The following is an 8,940-nucleotide window of genomic DNA, read 5'->3' as shown; positions in this document are numbered from 1 at the left end:
AAGGTTCACCAAGTCCTCCCAGGTTGCGTGGTGACGCAAAGCACTTTGAACTCAAATAATCGAATGTTTCCATAAGAATACCAATGGTTTATAAGATATTCTTCTATTAAAAATTTTCGCTTAGAAGGTTCACCAAGTCCTCTCACGTTGCGTGATGACGCAAAGTACTTTAAACTTATAAAACTACTCAAGATATTCTCCTATTATGTTAGAATTTTTCGCTTAGAAGGTTCACCAAGTTCTCCCAGGTTACGTGGTGACGCAAAGCACTTTAGACTCGTAGAACCACTCAAGTGGTCCATAAGATATTCTTCTACTATATTAGAATTTTTCGCTTAGAAGGTTCACCAAGTCCTCTCACGTTGCGTGATGACGCAAGGCACTTTGAACTTATAGAACCACTCAAGTGGTCCATAAGATATTCTTCTATTATGTTAGAATTTTTCGCTTAGAAGGTTCACCATCTCCTCCCAGGTTGCGTGGTAACGCAAAGCACTTTGAACTCGAAGAATCATTCCAATGGTCCATAAGATATTCTTCTATTAGAATTTTTCGCCTAGAAGGTTCACCAAGTCCTCCCAGGTTGCGTGGTGACGCAACGCACTTTAAACTTATAGAACTACTCAAATGATCCATGAGATATTCTTCTATTATATTAGAATTTTTCGCCTAGAAGGTTCACCAAGTCCTCCCCGGTTGCGTGGTGACGCAAAGCACTTTGAACTCAAATAATCGAATGTTTCCATAAGAATACCAATGGTTTATAAGATATTCTTCTATTAGAATTTTTCGCCTAGAAGGTTCACCATCTCCTCCCAGGTTGCGTGGTGACGCAAAGCACTTTAAACTTATAGAACTACTCAAGCGATCCATAAGATATTCTTCTATTATATTAGAATTTTTCGCTTAGAAGGTTCACCAAGTTCTCCCAGGTTACGTGGTGACGCAAAGCACTTTAGACTCGTAGAACCACTCAAGTGATTCATAAGATATTCTTCTACTATATTAGAATTTTTTGCTTAGAAGGTTCACCAAGTCCTCCCACGTTGCGTGATGACGCAAGGCACTTTGAACTTATAGAACCACTCAAGTGGTCCATAAGATATTCTTCTATTATGTTAGAATTTTTCGCTTAGAAGGTTCACCATCTCCTCCCAGGTTGCGTGGTAACGCAAAGCACTTTGAACTCGAAGAATCATTCCAATGGTCCATAAGATATTCTTCTATTAGAATTTTTCGCCTAGAAGGTTCACCAAGTCCTCCCAGGTTGCGTGGTGACGCAACGCACTTTAAACTTATAGAACTACTCAAATGATCCATGAGATATTCTTCTATTATATTAGAATTTTTCGCCTAGAAGGTTCACCAAGTCCTCCCCGGTTGCGTGGTGACGCAAAGCACTTTGAACTCAAATAATCGAATGTTTCCATAAGAATACCAATGGTTTATAAGATATTCTTCTATTAAAAATTTTCGCTTAGAAGGTTCACCAAGTCCTCTCACGTTGCGTGATGACGCAAAGTACTTTAAACTTATAAAACTACTCAAGATATTCTCCTATTATGTTAGAATTTTTCGCTTAGAAGGTTCACCAAGTTCTCCCAGGTTACGTGGTGACGCAAAGCACTTTAGACTCGTAGAACCACTCAAGTGGTCCATAAGATATTCTTCTACTATATTAGAATTTTTCGCTTAGAAGGTTCACCAAGTCCTCTCACGTTGCGTGATGACGCAAAGTACTTTGAACTTATAGAACTACTCAAGTGATCCATAAGATATTCTTCTACTATATTAGAATTTTTCGCTTAGAAGGTTCACCAAGTCCTCCCACGTTGCGTGATGACGCAAGGCACTTTGAACTTATAGAACCACTCAAGTGGTCCATAAGATATTCTTCTATTATGTTAGAATTTTTCGCTTAGAAGGTTCACCATCTCCTCCCAGGTTGCGTGGTAACGCAAAGCACTTTGAACTCGAAGAATCATTCCAATGGTCCATAAGATATTCTTCTATTAGAATTTTTCGCCTAGAAGGTTCACCAAGTCCTCCCAGGTTGCGTGGTGACGCAAAGCACTTTGAACTCGAAGAATCATTCCAATGGTCCATAAGATATTCTTCTATTAGAATTTTTCGCCTAGAAGGTTCACCAAGTCCTCCCAGGTTTCGTGGTGACGCAAAGCACTTTGAACTCAAAGAATCCAATGGTTCCATAAAAATTCCAATGGTTCATAAGATCTATTAAAAATTTTTGCTTAGAAGGTTCACCAAGTCCTCTCACGTTGCGTGACGACACAAAGCACTTTGAACTACTTAAGTGATCCATAAGATATTCTTCTACTATATTAGAATTTTTCGCTTAGAAGGTTCGTCAAGTCCTCTCAGGTTGCGTGGTGACCGCAAAGCGCTTTGAACCTAACATAGAATCACACCAATGCTCCATAAGATATTCGGATTGGCGATCCAATACCTTATACACAAGGCTAACTGGAGACCCTCGGTAAACAAATGTCCAATCCAAATAAGATTCTTATGAGTGAAAGAAGGGTAGAAAGGAAATATGGCTTATTATGACTGATGCTTTCAGAGGAATTCCCGTTTTATTTTGACAAACGTATAGGTTACAAAAGTTTGTGCCGCATTTATAACTTTCATTTAAATACTCGGTATAAATTTTCCTCTCAGCTAGTCCATTCCGATGAGCGAAGCCCCATTGTAGTAGAACGTGCTGAGGTAAGGTATCATGAACGCAGTCTGTTCCTTTCCGGTCGCTTGTCCAACGCCGCTGAATTCCTACGCAAAGTCTCCGCCGTTGGTGAGCGGTGTTCCGCCAATATGTGGAGGCGCTCCTCAATCGCCAACATGCCGAGGTCCGCCGGGAATGTCCCCCTCGAGTTGAAGGGGGTCCTCTTCGGATTGTTCCTCCACGGGAGATGCGACCACCTCGTTCGCCTCGGTACGAAGGAAAATGACCATCTCCCCGACTAGTTCGGATTCGGCTGGTCCGTGGTGGTGGCGGTCGTTCCTGATGCCAACTGTTCGCTTCGTATTCATCGTAACGACGCCGGTGTGTAGTTCGTTCACTACGGCCTCTTTGCTTCGGCAGATCGATCGGCAGGGGAACCCACTTGGGACGAGGTCCCTTGCGACTGTTGGCACCGTTGCGCTGATCGCCCGAGTCCGCGGTCTTTGGTAGACTGTTATCTTCCTCGGCGGAGAGCTGTTTGGCAGAAACTTGTTGCTGAGTTTACGGTGTGGCGGGTGGTTCTACGTGCGGTGCCGTTGCTGCCAGAGGGTAAGATTTCGGCGCCCCGGAAGCTGTGCTGGTTGGGTGACTGCTGGACTGGTTGCGGGTTGTTCACTGTTGGTTGTGGGATTTCAGAAATTTCAAATTCCACACAGAAAATTCAATACATTCCTTACAATCACCAGTGTAGGGTTTCTTCTATCAAATAATAACTATCAATAAACTTCATTCAAATTCTTTTTTTTTTATTCAATCCTATTTTTCACTTTTTTTTTAATCACACGCACATACGTCCATCAATCAACACGTCCGTCTCAAAACTGTCATTCTTTTCATCCCCCGCCGTTGATTCGGTTCGGCCTGCTCTCGCTCTTGCGTCTTCGTTTCTTCTGTCATCGTCATTTCGCTCTCGCACATGCCGTCATCAACCAGGCGAACGGCCTGCGTCTCTCACCTTCGAAGATGCGTAGCTTTGATGATCCTAAAATACACTGGAATAAACTGAGAGATTATTTTAGAATGATTTGTAGAATAATTTGATTATATATAAAACCTTTTTTTTTGTATACCAATCATCATCACTACATCCTTTCCCTCCCCTACCCCAGTTTAGCAACAGGGATGGAGAGGTTAGATGCTCTTTCACATTTTGAAAGTATCTTCCATGTAAAAAAAACTATAAAATTTATTTAGTAGGATTTAATCCTACTTACAAGTTCTTCTATAAATTTCTTCATTCAGACGCATCTCATGCCACCTTTCAGACATATCTAGTGTCATCTTTCAGGCACATCTAATGCCATCTTTCAGACATATCTAGCATCATCCTTCAGACGCATCTCATGCCATTATTCAGGCATATCTAGTGTCATCTTTCAGACCAGTGTTGGTAAAAACTCAAATTCCCAATACTCATGGTTGAGTTGTTTCACGCGCGATCCTTGACTCGCCAAACTCACCGCCGAAAAAATCATGCATGAGTTGACTCATGATTTCACTCATTGCTTTATTTCTTGGTGCTCTTATTATTTATATCGAAGTTTTTAGGATTGTATGATAGAAGAGATTTCAGCGCTTGACTCGTGAGAGCGAGATTTTGCATGAAATTCTCGCGCGTGAGAAAACGATTCAGAATCGCGTGCGAGTTTGCTCACGCAGGAGCGGTTCATGAGTGTGCTTTGAGTGTGAGTTTACCAACACTGTTTCAGACACATCCCTTGCCATCTTTAAGGCGTCATAATGCATCACTAAGCTTTCAAACGAATCATTAACTTTTTGTTTTTTAATGATTGTTTGCCTCGCATTTTTGAAGTGATAAAAAACTGTCAATTCTGCAGCAACGAAACAGAGAAAGTATCATCGCAATCAGTGCGAGTGAGCATATAGGATGATACTTTTTCATACGAATATTCGCTTTGGTTGCAGAGAATTATCACTTTGAAATTTTGAGCCACATATCTAACATGGCTGCTAATGCTGATGCTGCCGTAAAAAGCCTTAAGGCATATCTAGCATCATCTTTCAGACGCATCTCATGTCATCTTTCAGGCATATCTAGTGTCATCTTTCAGACACATCCCGTGCCATCTTTCAGGCATAACTAGCATCATCTTTCAGACGCATCTCATGTCATCTTTCAGACATATCTAGTGCCATCTTTCAGACACATATAATGCATTGTTTCAGGCATATCTAACATCATCTTTCAGACGCATCTCATGTCATCTTTCAGACATATCTAGTGCCATCTTTCAGACACATCTCATGCCATCTTTCAGGCATATCTTGTGTCATCTTTCAGACACATCTCATGTCATCTTTCAGACATATCTAGTGCCATCTTTCAGACACATCTCATGCCATCTTTCAGCATATCTAGTGTCATCTTTCAGACACATCTCATGCCATCTTTCAGGCATATCTAGCATAATCTTTCAGACGCATCTCATGCCATCTTTCAGGCATATCTCGTGTCATCTTTCAGACACATCCCGTGCCATCTTTCAGGCATAACTAGCATCATCTTTCAGACGCACCACATGTCATCTTTCAGACATATCTAGTGCCATCTTTCAGACACATCTCATGCCATCTTTCAGGCATATCTTGTGTCATCTTTCAGACACATCTCATGTCATCTTTCAGACATATCTAGTGCCATCTTTCAGACACATCTCATGCCATCTTTCAGGCATATCTAGTGTCATCTTTCAGACACAGCTCATGCCATCTTTCAGGCATATCTAGCATAATCTTTCAGACGCATCTCATGTCATCTTTCAGACATGCCTAGCATCATCTCTCAGTCGCATCAGAATCAGAATATATTCCACAGTTTCATTCAGTATTTCTCGATATAGACTTGTCCATTCCCAATCTCCGATCTCGAAACTTTCTTGGATTGAGGTTTTCAAGCTCAATGTTTCCAATAAAGCATCAAAACCAGAAAGTATTCTACAGTTTCATTTTGTATTTCTCGTCACGGGTTTGTCCATTCCTACTCTCCGATCTCAAAACTTTCTTGGATTGAGGTTTTCAAGCTCAACGTTTCCAATAAAGCATCAAAACCAGAAAATATTCTACAGTTTCATTCAGTATTTCTCGACATAGATTTGTCCATTTCTAATCTCCGATCTCAAAACTTTCTTGGATTGAGGTTTTCAAGGTCAATGTTTCCAATAAAGCATCAAAACCAGAAAATATTCTACAGTTTCATTCATTAGGTGTTTTTCGTCACAGGTTTGTCCATTCATAATCTCCAATCTCAAAACTTTCTTGGATTGAGGTTTTCAAGCTCAATGTTTCCAATAAAGCATCAAAACCAGAAAATATTCTACAGTTTCATTTAGTGTTTTTCGTCACAGGTTTGTCCATTCATAATCTCCGATCTCAAAACTTTATTGGATTGAGGTTTTCAAGCTCAATGTTTCCAATAAAGCATCAAAACCAGAAAATATTCTACAGTTTCTTTCACTATTTCTCGTCACAAGTTTGTCCATTTCTAATCTCCGATCTCGAAACTTTCTTGGATTGAGGTTTTCAAGCTCAACGTTTCCAATAAAGCATCAAAACCAGAAAATATTCTACTGTTTCATTTAGTGTTTTTCGTCACAGGTTTGTCCATTCATAATCTCCAATCTCAAAACTTTCTTGGATTGAGGTTTTCAAGCTAAATGTTTCCAATAAAGCATCAAAACTAGAAAATATTCTACAGTTTTATTCAGTATTTCTCGTCACAAGTTTGTCCATTTTTTTTATCTCCGATCTCGAAACTTTCTTGGATTGAGGTTTTCAAGCTCAACGTTTCCAATAAAGCATCAAAACCAGAAAATATTCTACAGTTTCTTTCAGTATTTCTCGACATAGATTTGTCCATTCCTAGTCTCCGATCTTAGAACTTTCTTGGATTGAGGTTTTCAAGGTCAATGTTTCCAACGAAGCATCAAAACCAGAAAATATTCTACAGTTTTATTCAGTATTTCTCGTCACAAGTTTGTCCATTTTTTTTATCTCCGATCTCGAAACTTTCTTAGATTGAGATTTTCAAGCTCAACGTTTCCAATAAAGCATCAAAACCAGAAAATATTCTACAGTTTCATTTAGTCGTTTTCGTCACAGGTTTGTCCATTCATAATCTCCAATCTCAAAACTTTCTTGGATTGAGGTTTTCAAGCTCAACGTTTCCAATAAAGCATCAAAACCAGAAAATATTCAACAGTTTCATTCATTAGGTGTTTTTTTTTACAGGTTTGTCCTTTCATAATCTCCAATCTCAAAACTTTCTTGGATTGAAATTTTCAAGCTCAATGTTTCCAATAAAGCATCAAAACCAGAAAATATTCTACAGTTTCATTTAGTGTTTTTCGTCACAGGTTTGTCCATTCATAATCTCCGATCTCAAAACTTTCTTGGATTGAGGTTTTCAAGCTCAATGTTTCCAATAAAGCATCAAAACCAGAAAATATTCTACAGTTTCATTCAGTATTTCACGTCACAAGTTTGTCCATTTCTAATCTCCGATCTCAAAACTTTCTTGGATTGAGGTTTTCAAGCTCAATGTTTCCAATAAAGCATCAAAACCAGAAAATATTCTACAGTTTCATTCAGTATTTCTCGACATAGATTTGTCTATTCATAATCTCCGATCTCAAAACTTCTTGGATTGAGGTTTTCAAGCTCAATGTTTCCAATGAAGCAACTAAACCAGAAAATATTCTACAGTTTCATTCAGTATTTCACGTCACGAGTTTGTCCATTTTTAATCTCCGATCTCAAAACTTTCTTGGATTGAGGTTTTCAAGCTCAACGTTTCCAATAAAGCATCAAAACCAGAAAATATTCTACACTTTCATTCACTATTTCACGTCAAAGGTTTGTCCATTTCTAATCTCCAATCTCCATCTTTCAGGCATAACTAGCATCATCTTTCAGATGGATCTCATGTCATCTTTCAGACATATCTAGTGCCATCTTTCAGGCATATCTAGTGTCATCTTTCAGACACATCTCATGCCATCTTTCAGGCATATCTAGCATTATCTTTCAGACGCATCTCATGTCATCTTTCAGACATGCCTAGCATCATCTCTCAGTCGCATCAGAATCAGAATATATTCCACAGTTTCATTCAGTATTTCTCGATATAGACTTGTCCATTCCCAATCTCCGATCTCGAAACTTTCTTGGATTGAGGTTTTCAAGCTCAACGTTTCCAATAAAGCATCAAAACCAGAAAGTATTCTACAGTTTCATTTTGTATTTCTCGTCACGGTTTGTCCATTCCTACTCTCCGATCTCAAAACTTTCTTGGATTGAGGTTTTCAAGCTCAACGTTTCCAATAAAGCATCAAAACCAGAAAATATTCTACAGTTTCATTCAGTATTTCTCGACACAGATTTGTCCATTCCTAATCTCCGATCTCAAAACTTTCTTAAATTGAGGTCTTCAAGCTCAACGTTTCCAATAAAGCATCAAAACCAGAAAATATTCTACAGTTTCTTTCAGTATTTCTCGACATAGATTTGTCCATTTCTAATCTCCGATCTCAAAACTTTCTTGGATTGAGGTTTTCAAGGTCAATGTTTCCAATAAAGCATCAAAACCAGACAATATTCTACAGTTTTATTCAGTATTTCTCGTCACAAGTTTGTCCATTTTTTTTATCTCCGATCTCGAAACTTTCTTGGATTGAGGTTTTCAAGCTCAACGTTTCCAATAAAGCATCAAAACCAGAAAATATTCTACAGTTTCATTTAGTGTTTTTCGTCACAGGTTTGTCCATTCATAATCTCCGATCTCAAAACTTTCTTGGATTAAGGTTTTCAAGCTCAATGTTTCCAATAAAGCATCAAAACCAGAAAATATTCTACAGTTTTATTCAGTATTTCTCGTCACAAGTTTGTCCATTTTTTTATCTCCGATCTCGAAACTTTCTTGGATTGAGGTTTTCAAGCTCAACGTTTCCAATAAAGCATCAAAACCAGAAAATATTCTACAGTTTCATTCATTAGGTGTTTTTCGTCACAGGTTTGTTCATTCATAATCTCCAATCTCAAAACTTTCTTGGATTAAGGTTTTCAAGCTCAATGTTTCCAATAAAGCATCAAAACCAGAAAATATTCTACAGTTTTATTCAGTATTTCTCGTCACAAGTTTGTCCATTTTTTTATCTCCGATCTCGAAACTTTCTTGGATT

This window comes from Aedes albopictus, chromosome 3 (assembly GCF_035046485.1).
Source record: "Aedes albopictus strain Foshan chromosome 3, AalbF5, whole genome shotgun sequence".
Lineage (NCBI taxonomy): Eukaryota > Metazoa > Arthropoda > Insecta > Diptera > Culicidae > Aedes > Aedes albopictus.
This window is presented reverse-complemented; position numbering follows the sequence as displayed.